The sequence below is a fragment of the Sciurus vulgaris genome, assembly GCF_902686455.1.
Source record: "Sciurus vulgaris genome assembly, chromosome: X".
NCBI lineage: Eukaryota > Metazoa > Chordata > Mammalia > Rodentia > Sciuridae > Sciurus > Sciurus vulgaris.
The window spans coordinates 79,694,137-79,707,546 of record NC_136471.1 but is presented as its reverse complement, the minus strand read 5'-3'; the positions used below and the strand labels follow the sequence as shown (position 1 = coordinate 79,707,546).

Sequence of the window (13,410 nt, the reverse complement as noted above, 5' to 3'; positions counted from 1 at the left end):
ATACTTCATACCTTTTTATGACTGTACAATATTCCATAATATGTATTTATCACATTTTGTTTATCAATAGATGGACATTAGGGTTGTTTTCACTTTTTGACTATTTCAAATAATGCTCTGTGAACATTGATGTGCCATTTTTTGACATGGATATATGTTTACATTTCTCTTGGATATATGGCCCTGTAGGTGGAATTGCTGGATCATATGGCCATTCTATGGTAAACCTTTAGTAGAATGGCCTGGCTTTTTTCCAAGGTGGCTATAAAACTTCACATTCATACCAGCAGTGAGTGAGGGTTCCAATTTCCACATCTTCTCCAAAGCTTGTTATTGTTAGTCTCTTTTATTCTAGCCATCCTGGTGGTGTGTGAAGTGGTATCTCATTGTGGTTTTGAATTGCATTTTACTGATGTCCAGCATCTTTCGTGTGCTTATTGTCGACATTGGTTTGCTTTCCTGGGTCCCCTGATTTGGTTTTCACATTGTTTCCAAATTGATTTGAGAACAGAGAAATCCAAACCATGTTATTACTCAGATGATTAGAAGGAACCAGGAAGATGACTATCTCTCATTCATATCACTCTGTAGGCTGGAGGGGGTTTAAGGCCTGGTTGTAGATAATTTAAGCTAGGAATGCTGACCTGATGGAAATGATAAGGCCCAGGATTTTTGGAACCGGCTTATTGAAATATAATTCACATACCATACAGTGAATGTACTCTTTTAAAGTATACAATTCAACAGTTTTTAGAATTTTCAGAGATGAGCAACTGTACCACAATTGACTTTAAAACATCTTCTTTTTTTGTAGCAAAGCAAAAAAAAAAAATTCAGATAGTAAAGACTTCACATAAAAATCAGTCATTATTTATTACTTGTTGATTACAATTTGCAAAACTTTTTTCTCTCCATCTTTTTTTTTGGTGTGTTGTAGTTGTACATAATGGTGGGATTTGTTACTTATTAGTACATGCACAAAATATAACAATATAATTTGGCCAATGTTCCTCCCCAATACTTCTTTCTTTCCAGTCTCTCCTACCCCTGGTCCCTTTTCTCTATTCTGTGGATCTCACTTTGATTTTCATGAGATCCTCCCCCACCAACTTTAGAAATTTTCATCATTCCAAAAGGAATGTCCCTATCACCAGTCACTCCCATTTTCCACCAACTTCTCTCCCCCCAGGGTTAGGTAACTACAAATCTACTTTCTGTTTCCATAAAGTTGCCCCTTCTGTCCAGTTCATATAAATGAAATCATATAATATGTGGCCTTTGTGTCTGGTTTCTTTTACTTAGTGCGATGTTCTCAAGTTTCACCCATGTTGTAGCATGTATCAGTACTTCAGTTCTTTTAATGGATGAATAATATTCCATTCTGTGGTTATACCACAATTTATTTATCTATTTTTTATTGATGGATATTTGGGCTATTTCCACCTTTCAACTATTGTGAATACTGCTGTTATGAACATTCATTTGTGAATTTTTGTGTGAACATGTTTTCAGTTCTCTTGGATTTATACCTAGTGGTAGAATTGCTTGGTCACAAGGTAATTTAACATTTTTGAGGAACTGCCAGACTTTTTCCAAAAGGGCTACAACCTTTTAGGCCCATCCTATTTTGTAAACTTAGAAGAAAAAAATGTTAAGCTTTCTTACAAGTTTTGTCCCCTGGAGCTGCATGTGTGTATGTTTGTGTTGGGCGTTTCAGTGTTCCATATAGCCCAAGGACATGGTAGTTAGATTTGGCAAAGCACTATGAACCTCCCTAGACAGGAGCTTTCTTGTTCTTGCTAGATAATTTGAGTCAAAATCCTAGGAGCTTTGGTGTCTGTAAAACATCAGTTCTTTCTGATGGAGCAGAATGATTAAAATAATATATAGTAATGAGAATGAATTATTTCTATGTAATTATAGCTTTTTAGAATCTCCTTTAAATTTAATGTTTCTTCTTGAAATCTTTACCCTGATATTAACATTTGCTTTGTTTAAAGCTATAGTCTTATATGACACAATAGGGTAATTGTTTTGTTGATTTAGAGAAGTAAAAGTAGAATAATTTGTCCTTACTGTTGTTACTGAAAGTAAAAAATACTGGTTTTACACCTATCATGTGTGTGTGTGTGTGTGTGTGTGTGTGTGTACAGAGAGAGAGAGAGATAAGTGGAAGTGAGTTGTGAATTCAATTTACAAGTTCGTGTTTATACCTAGCTTCTTATTAAATTGCAGTCTTGAACTAATATTCTTGTTTTAGTAAGGGTTTGTCTTCCCTTCTATTCTGCGATAAGGCTTTCATCCTCTTGAAGTGGACTTTTGTGTACTTTTTACTGAATTTAGATATCTTTAAAAAACAAAGCCCTGGAGATTTTTCAGTTTTTGTTTTTGATATGAAATGAAGTGATAAAAATTTGAGTAGACCAAAAGAAGAAAATTAAGATTTTATGTAAATATGTATTTAGGGACCTGGATTTTCAAAAAGAGGAAAGCATTTTGCAAATCTGGGGTTAAATTCCAGAACAGATTATTAAGAATGTTTTATAAATACTCAGAAAAAGGAGTGGTGAGCTCTAGGAACCAGTACTGGTTCACCAAGGTCAAACAAAGTCAGCCTGACCAAATTTTCTCAGTGGACAGGGTCATAGGCCTATAGATCAGGGAAATAATGGTAGATGTGATATATCTACACTTCAGCCAGGCATTGACAAGGCTTCTTTGGTCTACTTTTGTCTAAAATAGTCAGGTGATAATAGTGAAAATACATTTATATGAATTTGTCTGGAACTGGTTAAATGGGCAGCATCAAAACCAATTAATGAGCCAGGAGCAGTGTGGAAGGAAGCTTCTAGTCCAACTATGTCCTGGCTTTGTCCTTAGACCTTTTCCTGTTCAATCTGCTTCCCCACCCCTCTTTTATATTTATTTTTCCTGCATATAAATGTGGATATTAGAAAATACAAAACACTTTTCAACATCTATAAAAGTGCCTCCAGAGATAACCAGTTGCATGTATGTGTCTGTATATTTCCCTCCAAACTCTTTTAAGATTGTGGTTTTGTATGGAAGTAATTTTATATTCTTTCCATTAACCTATATCATGAATATTTTCCTAGGCCATTATATATTCTTTGAAAATGTTTTTTAATAAATAATATTCCATCATGTAAAAAAGATTATCAGCAAAATAATATGACATGTATGGGCCATAATTTGGGTAACCACTAACTTATTGGTGGATGTGGTTTTATAGTTTTTTTCCAATGTTTTGAGCCTATACAAAATATTTAGATGGATATCCATGTACAAGGTTATTAAGAATTTATGATAGATTCTATCTATTCTCAGGATAGATTCCTTTAAGTGGCATTATTTGGGGCAAAATATATGAACATAGTCAGTTGCAGTACCATGTTCCTTAAATCCTAGTTATACAGGAGACTGAAGTAGGAGGATGGCAAGTTTGAGGCCAGCCTCAGCAACTTAGGGAGACCCTGTTTTAAAATAATTAAAAAAAAATGGGGCTGGGGATGTCTGCTCAGTGGTAAAATGTTTCAATCCCCAGAAACACTCCCCCTCCGGGAAAAATAGAGCATGTTTAAGGCTTTTGATACATTTTTGCTAATTTGACCTCCACCTCAACTGGCAGTGTAAGGATGTTTCTTTTAATATCCTTACTAACCTGGAATATTTTGTTTTTGTTTTTGTCTCTGGGGTTTTTTTTGTTGTTGTTGTTGTTGGTGCGTGTGGTGCTGGGGATTGAACCCAGGGCCTTGTGCATGCGAGGCACACACTCTACCAACTGAGCTATATCCCCAGCCCTAACATGGAATATTTTTAAAGACAACCTCTGCTAATTTGATAGGTAAATGTTATTTAATTTAAATTTTCATTTGTAATTTCTTTTGTTTATAATAGAATTGAACATTTATATGTGTGTGTTTGTATTGATTTTTGTTTTTTCGTGTGTCTGTTTCCTGTTCATACCTTTTTTCCATTTCCATATTGGGATGTGTTCATTCATTCTTATTGATATATAGAAACTTCAATACAGTTAAATTACTAATTCTTTGTTGGATATATTATGAAGACTTACCACTTTGGAGTTTGCCTTTTTTGGCATTTATTTATTCATTTATTCAGTGCTGGGCATTGAACCTAAGGCCTTGTTCATGCTAGGCAAGACTTACTCTGTACCACTGAACTATACCCCAACCCTTTTTTGCTTTATTTTATCTTGATGTACACATATTTTATGTTTTTATATAGTTGAATCTCTCAGTGTTTTCTTTGTGGTTTGCCTCTGCTTATGCTCATAGACTTAGAAGAGGCTTCTCCAGCCAGAGAGCAAATAAATAATCACCTATGTTTTATTCTAGTTAATGTTTTGTTTTATATTTAAAACCTTAACCTGCCTGGGATTTATTTATGAAGTAACGTAGCATATTCACTTAATTAACTTAATTTTTGCTCCAAATTTTAATGAATTATTAAGTACATTTTATTAAATAATCCATCATTTCCTTTTAGACACGTGCACAATTTCGATTTGAGGCTTCTTATTTCTGTTCTGTAATATTTTACTCTGGAATTATCCATTACTAAAAAAGGACCACATGTTTTGACAACTATAAACAAGAGGAGTCTTTCTCTAGGTCCCATTTTCTGGGTTCCTTCCACAGAAACTTGACCTAAAGGAGATTCAGTTGATACTCCAATAAAGATTGTCAGAGTTTGTGATCCTGTGGGAGTGACTACTGTGAAGAACATTTGAATCTAGACTCTTTAGTGACCTGGCAAAACATAGAAAATGGTTACATTATCTCAAATTGGCAAGCTTTATCACAACATGGATGTATTTTGGTCACTGTGTTGGATGGAGCATTGCTGTTAAGTGAACAAGATTGTTCCAAACTAGCATATTTACCACTTTGGGAGTAAGGAAAAGGGGTAATTTGCCTTCATTCTCATGTTGCCTGGATGAGGTGTTTTACCTCGGGGTGGTCTTTACATATACTTTGGCTTATGCATTAAAGGAGTCAAAAGCTTTGTAAATCTTTCATTTGAATATGCTACATGAAATTCCTTTGAAATAGAGAAAAGACACTATTTGAAGCTTTTACCCTGATCTCCTGGGTGAAATGAAGTCAGTGAGAAGGACCGATTAGAAGGCCCTGTGAATGCTTTTTCTTAGCTCCATGTAAGATCAAGGCATTTTTCATTCCACTCATCTCAGAGCAGGTGGCAGAATGTAATGGAAACTTTATATAGTATGGCACTTTTGCCCAATAGCTAGCTCTTCCTGCATCCTCACTAAGCTCTTTAGGAGACAGAAACATCCAGTCAGTAGGGATAAACAAGAATTTCTTGTGGCGTGCTGATGTAGCACGTCTTGTTTTCTGTTTTCTTCCCAGTATACTTCAGGATTCTACACAGAACCATGGCTAAGTGTGTGTAGAACTGAGGAAGCACATTGCGACAGTGCAGGGACCAGAACCAGAACAATGACACCCAGGTTTCTTTTCATAGTTAATTATAGTTCTGAGCCATTGTTCTAAAAGTTGAGATGAAATTATTTTTTCTCTCACAATATTTGCCTATGTTAAGGCTGTTTATCATTTTTCTTCCTTCTCATCTAGCCTTGAGAATTTTTTTTTTCAACTTACGCTTGTTGATTTGGTATTTTTTTGGCCCAAGGCATTTAGGATTATTTGCAGATATGAAGATTTCCAACTTCTAGATTATATTAAGCAAATTAAAATGAAGAGTCCTAGGTTTGATTTCTTTTAGGTCTCATTGACTTGGTCATAAAATCATAATTGTCATAATTAGAAGGGACCTTATTAAATTTTCCCTAGCTTTAGAAGTATCAGATTTTTATTTTTTTTTTAATTTAGATGTTGATAGGCCTTTATTTTATTCATTTATTTGTATGTGGTGCTGAGAATCAAACCTAGTGAGTGCCTTACATATGCTAGGCAAGCACTCTACCACTGAGCCACAACCCCAGCCCTCAGATTTTTAAATAGTAGATATAGAATTAGGAGCTAACCCAAGTAATAGGCTTCTATAAAACAGAGAAGCTTGTGATTCCTAGAAATGTGCTATTTGGCAATTCATATACTTACTCCACACTAACAGGTATCTTGATGAACTTATTTTACTTTCACCTCCATCCATTTCGTTGAAAGACATGAGCCATAATGTTGGGACAGACTCTTGTAATTCAGACACATCCTGAGGGTTTATACTGTAAAGGCGACTACAGAAATCTAAAACAGTCCATACTCATCAAAATCTGTGACTCTTTTTCTGAGGTTGTAACTTTATTTCCACCAGAGTTCTGTAATTTTTCACAACTGATGATTCCTTTAAGCCTCAGGGCAGCTCAGCAATGGCAAATGAGGGCTGTATGAGTTTGAGATCTCAACGTCTGCACTTCCATAAGAATGGATGAGCTTTTTGGGGAGCTGTTGATTTATTTTCAGTGTACAGCCAACCAAAACATGAGCTATTATTTGACCATGTCTTTTCTACTGAGTATTTGTGTGGGGCTTCAAGGTCAGGGAGTTATGGTTTTCCATTTTACTTTATTTTTGTTTGCATTTTCTGATTGTCTCTGTCACAGTCTGTGTGTCTGAAGTCTGTCATCCAGTTGTCTCCTCAGCATTTTGTCATTTCCAAATTTGATAGGCATGGCTTTCATTCTATTTTGTAGTTTTTCCTTTTTACATCTTCATTCAAATCATTAGTAGTCTACACTGTATGCAGAGTAAATGCCCTCTGTTGCTGCTATTTGTTTCTTGTCTGTACATTTTCTTGTCTTTAATAGGATGAAATAAACTTATAGTATAGGTTGAGAACTGATCATCTTTCAGCTTTTCCAAATTAATGACAATTTTCATTTTTAATTCTCTTTTCATGGTGCTGGGTATGGAAACCCAGGGTCTTGCATGTGAAAGGCAAGTGCTTTCTCTGCCACTAGCTATGTCCCCAGAATTTCTTTTTATTTTATTTTGAGGCATGGTCTGGCTAAGTTGCCCAGTCTGGCCTTGAACTTGTGATTCTCCTACGTCAGCCTCCTTGAGTCACAGGGATTACAGGCACGTGCCACCAGGCTTATTTTCAAAAGCCTTTTTCCCCTGATGTCTGGAAGGTAGATGGATTCAAGAGCAAAGTCTTGGGAAATGGATTTGCAGGCTTGATTATGTGTCCAGTTTGCATTGTGGAACATTGTAGTTTCAGAACCCTTTGGTGCATCGTTGGACTGTTAACTAAATCTTGAAACCTTTGACTTGTCTGAGCTTTGCAGAAGTGGTGTGTGGTTTCTTTCCTTGGTCAGTTTTGTAGCATTTTGGGGTGGGTAAAAGGAGAAAGTGTGTAATCTTTTCTCATTATTTGCTTCTGAGACGCCAGAATTTAAGAATTACATAGTCTAGGTTTGCCCTCTTAGATCTCTGCACAGAGTTAGCACATTGAATAAAAGATGGTTGACTCAACAAGGGTGCAGTTCACCACACTAACTTTGAGAAGGAAACAAAAACCACATAAAGGAGCTTGTAGCTTAGTAAAGGAAATGACATCACCACAAATTCTGTGCATTAGACTTTAAAAGGACAAGGGAGTGAAAGGTCTGGAAACCATATTCAATGAAGAATTGTTAAGAAAGTAACAACCTTTAACCTGAAAAAGAGGGAGGTGACTTATTTTTGAGGAACAGTGGCCCTTGTCCATTATGGCTGATGTTATCCTACCTTTCTTGGGAGACCAGGAAAACACACAGAGTTTGCCTTTGATCCTATCCCATGGTATGTCCAATCAGATGCCAAATTTTATCTATTCTAGCTCCAACATGTTTCCTGATTCTTATCCTTTCTTTCTGTTTTCTTTGCCCCATACTTGGGAATTATTTTCTGAACTAATAGAATCGCTTCTTGGTCTCTGTCACCTCTTCTTTTGTCCCCTCACCTATATTATACTCACAGAATAATTTTCCCCAAACCTAATTTTAATTGTATCACTTTTGTATTTAAACACCTTAACAGTTTTTTTTTCATAGCCTAGTAATAAAAGCATTATCTCAAGCTCTTATAATCGAGTTCCCAATCTGTCTTTGCTCATTGTCTCCTTTTCTCATTCCACCTTCTACTCAATCTAATTCAGTTGTCTTAGGGCTGTCTATAGGATTTTCCAGTATTTAACCTTCTTTAAGCTATTCCTTTCACACTGTTACGAAGAGAACCCATCATGTTTTAAGCTGTTTTAAACACCCAAATTAGGATCATCTTGCAGAAGATGTGGCCATCGACCCAAGAATTTACATCCCCAGTTCTTTTTATTTTTTATTTTGAGACAGGGTCTCACTAAGTTACAGAGGCTGGTTTCCAACTTGCGATCCACCTGCGCCAGCTTCCCAAGTGGCTAGGATTACAGGTGTGCACCAATGCACCCAGCAATCTTGAGTAGTATTCTCTAATACTAAAGAATTAGAGAGCTTCCCATTATTGGATGTGTTTGAGCAGAGGCTGGAGCGTTATCTAGTCTGATTGTTGTAAAAGCAGGAGCTACATATACTAGGGACTTTGGGGAATATACAAAAATTGGAAGTGTCCTCTTTTGACAGGAAAGTATGAGACCACATACTTACTCTCCCCTCAATAGCCAGCGTCACACACAAACACATACCCTTGATCACGCTGTTACTTCCCTTAAAATTTTTCAATGGCTTCTTCCCAGTGCCCTTAGGATAAAGGCAAATATCCTCACCAAAGTCTAGCTCCCCTTTGTCCATTCTAGAATAAAATATTGGCTTTAAATTTGCATAATAAAAAGACTTATTAGGCTGGGCATGGTTGTTCATGCCTGTAATCCCAGCAGTTTGAGAAACTGAGGCAGGAGTTCAAAGCCAGCCTCAGCAAGGTGGGAGGCGGGTTAAGCAACTCAGTGAGACCCTGTGTCTAAATAAAATACAAAATAGGGCTGGGAATGTGGCTCATGGTTGAGCGACCCTGAGTTCAATCCCCAGTAGTCCCCAAAGCCAAAAAAGGCTTATTAAAGCGTTTCCCCCTAAACAAAAGATCGATCTGCCCTCAAAGGTAAATTCTGCTACCACTTCTTCAGAAACCAAAACGTTCCTGAAAGTGTAATAGCAGTTTATCCTTACTTGCAATCTGAAAAGTGTCAGAATGACTTTAGAATGTTGGGGGTTCATTTGTAGTGCCAATCAAAATTTTAACTTTTTTGTGTGGGGGGCAGGTAATTGAAACCAGGACCTTATGCATGCTGGGGAAATACTCTACCACTGAACCATACCCCAGCCCCCCATTTTTTTGGCATTACTGGAGATTAAACCCAGGGCCTCATGCATACTAGGCAAGTACTCTACCACTGACCTATGTCCCCAGCCCATTTTAAAAACTGGTTTTTGGGACAGGGTCTTGCTAATTTGCCAAGATTGGCTTCAAATTTGCAATCCTTCTGCCTCAGCCACCCTAGTAGCTGGGATTACAGGTGGTTACCAAGCCTGTCATCCAAAATTTTTGTGTGCATATAGTTTGAAGTTTCACATAATGCTCTAACAATGCTACAGTGCAGCATTTTTGTAGTATTAAAAATTGTAAGCAATTTAAATGTGCATCAATCATGATATGACTGCATAAATTAGTCTATCCATAACATAGAATATTATGTAGCCAATAAAAATGAGGTCTGTCTGTCTCTGTGCACTGCTGTGGATGGGTTTTTATGATATATCAAAGAATGAATCTATGTGTGAGTTGTAAATGTATGTATATAAACAATATATGCATGGAAGTTAGCCCTGAAGGATATATACTAAAAATACTAACAGTAGTTACTTCTGGTTAGTAGGATGGGGAAATGATACAGAAATGTCTAAGAAAAGAAGTTAGAGTTTTGGTTGTTGTTGTTTTTTTTTTTTTTTTTTTTTAAGTTAAAGATATTTTAAAGTCAGGAATTTGGGATATAGCTATCATGCATGAGGCCCTGGGTTTCATCCTCAAAAACAAACACACACACACACACACACACACACACACACACACACTTAAATGGTGTGTTACTTTTGTAATTTAAAAGAAATGTAAACTCATCACCTTTCTTTGCAGTTGCATTAGACAGGGGATTCTTTAACACTTTTACTTTCCCATGGGATTTACAATTTTATTGCCAAATTTTGATTTTGAGATCTTTCCAACCCTCTTGCCCTTCTTTCCTTTGGAGGCAGTCTGCAGGATTTTTTCCTTGTTGTTTCTCTGAACTATCACAGTGAAACTAAATTTTGTAAGTTAATACCAGCATTTTCAAAAATGTACTGGGTATTAGAATCACCACTATACTTGTTTAATGCAGACTCCTGGGCCCTACTCAGTAGATCTTGATTCATTGTGTCAGGGGTGGGATCTAAATTTTTGATCTTTTTTAATTTTTATTTTTTGGTACTTGGGATTGAACCCAGGGACACTTAACCACTGAGCCACATCCCCAGCCTCCTTTTTTAAAAATTTGGAGACAGGGTCTTGCTAAGTTGCTGAGGCTGGCTTTGAACTTGTGATCCTTCTGCCTCAGCCTCCCAAGTTGCTGGGATTACAGTGTGTGCCACTGATCCCAGCCAAAATCTTGATCTTTTAAAAACTCTATTTTGATAGTGATTTCTGGTTGTGCCCCCTCTATCTCCTTTCTCTGTGATGAGTAGCTGGTAAAAAGTAATTAGGCAGGAGAAGATGACTCATTGTGCATATCTTTGTGGGTCACAAATGGTTTGGTTCCTCTGAATGGGAAAAAAATGAATAAAGTACAAATTAATAGATGAGATTTTAGTAATAAGCATTTCTTCTTTAAAATAGCCTATTTGAAGGGACCGTTCTGGTTTAGAGGCTGGTCAGGTGGGCCTCCCTCACAGTGACTTCCACCTAACACATGCCCTTCAGTGATAGCTGTGCTAGCCACAAGTGGAAGGGATGGAAGATCCTTGGCAAGTTTTGAAGTCTTGATATTCAAATTATTTTTAGGTCAAGCTTTTGTCCTGGGAAATGGGTATACTATAAAGATGAGGTATTATGACAATTCCATGGTTTTTGTTAAAACAATTTTTTTCCTTTGTTGTATGGGAAGTCTGTTAACCAGATGCCTGTTGTGGGTTATTAACATCTCAAAGGGGTGTTTAAAAAATACAAACCTCAAATGCTCCTAGCAATTAACCTCAGGAACAAAAGTAAATGGGAATATTTCTTAACTACGTTTCCAAGCCCTCAGTGAAGCTGGCAGCCCTCAGTTAAATAAACCATTAGGTTTATTAGTTCAGAACAGAAAAGTGAACTTGGACAGTTTTCTGAACTGCTCCTCATTTACAAACTATCACTTAGTCACAGGCTACTCTGTGCCTATTGGACATTAGATAATTCTACAAATAGAAGCCAGAGACTGAGCAGCAGTGGGAACTTTCTAAGGGGTTCTTCTGAATGTGAAAATAATGAATAAAATGCAGTTTATTAAACTTGAGACCTTAGTAGTACATGTAAAAAGAGTGGATTCCTTAAAGCAATAGCTTTGTTCTCCTTCTGTAGTCTATTTTAAGTGGGCCCTCTGGCCCAGAATTATCAACTTTGTATTAGGAACTTTGAGGAAATGGTGGTTTGGTGGTTGTTGTTTGAAGGATTTTTAAAGAAATGTAGTTACTAAGCAACTGCCATGACCTGCTGCTAAGTTGGAGTTCAGCAGGCAAGTCATTTCCAAAGAAGGCAATATATAAACAAGTTTTAAGAGGGTAAACATGGCTTATGGATAGATTGTTAGTGTTTTTTATTAAAGATCCTGGGGATGGAACCCAGGGATGGCTGTACCACGGACCACAGTCCTTCTTATTTAAAATTTTTTTTTTTTTATTTTGAGACAGTGTCTTGCTGAATTCCCGAGGCTGGCCTTGAATTTGTGTTCCTCCTGCCTCAGCCTCCTGAGTTGCTGGGATTACACGCTTGTGATGCCACACCTGGAAGTTGGGTGTTTTCCTTTGTTCTGAGTTCTATGTGTAGTTCTTTTACTCATCTTCCCCAAGAAAGAACTGCCTGGTCAGAAGTCTGCCTCACACAGTTCTCAGTGAGTGATCCTAGACAGGGTTAGAGGGCCAAGCACAGGGTTAAGAGCAGTGCCCAGGCATCTCTGGAGGTGATCTGGTCTACTGCTATGCTCTTGGGAATCCAGGGCTTCTGCGATGGATTGGCCACCACCCTCTATCTTTATTTTGAGACACCTCATTGATATTGATGTGTTGTCGTGTAACCCTAAAAACAGGGACATTGTCCAGCTGTCATCTCTCATTTTTCTGCAACATTTAATGAGTGAGTCAGTGACTCAATGGCTTTCTCCAGTATTTCAGGGACAGGAGCAGTTAATGAGGACAAATCATCATAACACCAGTGTGTGATGAATGAAAGATCACATGAATTTAACCAGTTGGCTTCATTGATATCATGGTGAACAAAAAAGAAATTTTTTTGAGAGGAGGCTATTTGCATGACTTCAGACTCCTCCGCTCCCCTTTAGGCTTTTTAGCATTTCCCTTTTCACCCAGCTGAAGGTCAGGATGCTTTGCCTAGGAAGGCAAGGGGGAGCGGCAGGTGTTGGAGCAGGTGTTTTGTTCTCTCCTGCAGATCACACAGACTAGGTGGGGATGCTTCTTGCCAGCCCTCTATGGTGCATGAAAATGCTTTTGTGGAATTTTTTTCCCCTGAAAGTGTGTTTATTTTAAAGCAGTTGCCCAACCTTCAACCCCTGGTATAAATTTTGACTTCCTTTAAAGTCAGCTTGTCATGGTAAAGTATGCCTGTCATCTGCCATTTCCACAGCCTGTGACTTAGATATACCCTGTTTTATGCAGCAATTATAGACCTGAAAAATGTTGTGTAATTGTGTGTGCGTGTGGTGTGAATATCATATTTTAAATGTACTAGGAGAATGTCACAGCAAAGCAACCCTATAAAAAGCCTTTTATAATAATTGTGTGCCCAGAGTTAATTTTCCTATGTCAATTTTCTTAAATTGGTTATAAACCTGTAGCAATATTTTCAGGCAGTTGCCATGGTCTCAGTGGGCTACAAGGCTGGGCATGGACGAAGGGCCTAACTGATTAGATGATTTTAGAGGTGAGTGGTATCAGCAGACTTGTAGATTTGGGAAAATTTATATTTTAATATGTTACTGAATCAGTAAGACCTGTTTGGAGGTAAGTATCTCAGAGGAGCTTTAGTTTTAATTCTCCTTATGTGATTTTGAGGTTTGTTTTTAACCTTTTGTACTGGGTTCTACTACCCCTCAAACAAAGTCATCCCAGAAAAAAATGCCCTCCTCTCCTAACAATGATATAATGGCCTTGGTCCTTTCCAGCCCCCCACC

General features: G+C 37.4%; 1 protein-coding gene across 9 annotated transcripts in view; it reads left to right on the top strand.

The window, feature by feature from the left end:
- DLG3 (discs large MAGUK scaffold protein 3) overlaps nucleotides 1–13,410 on the top strand; it is a 52,080-nt gene that overhangs the window by 14,438 nt on the left and 24,232 nt on the right. The window lies entirely within an intron of this gene.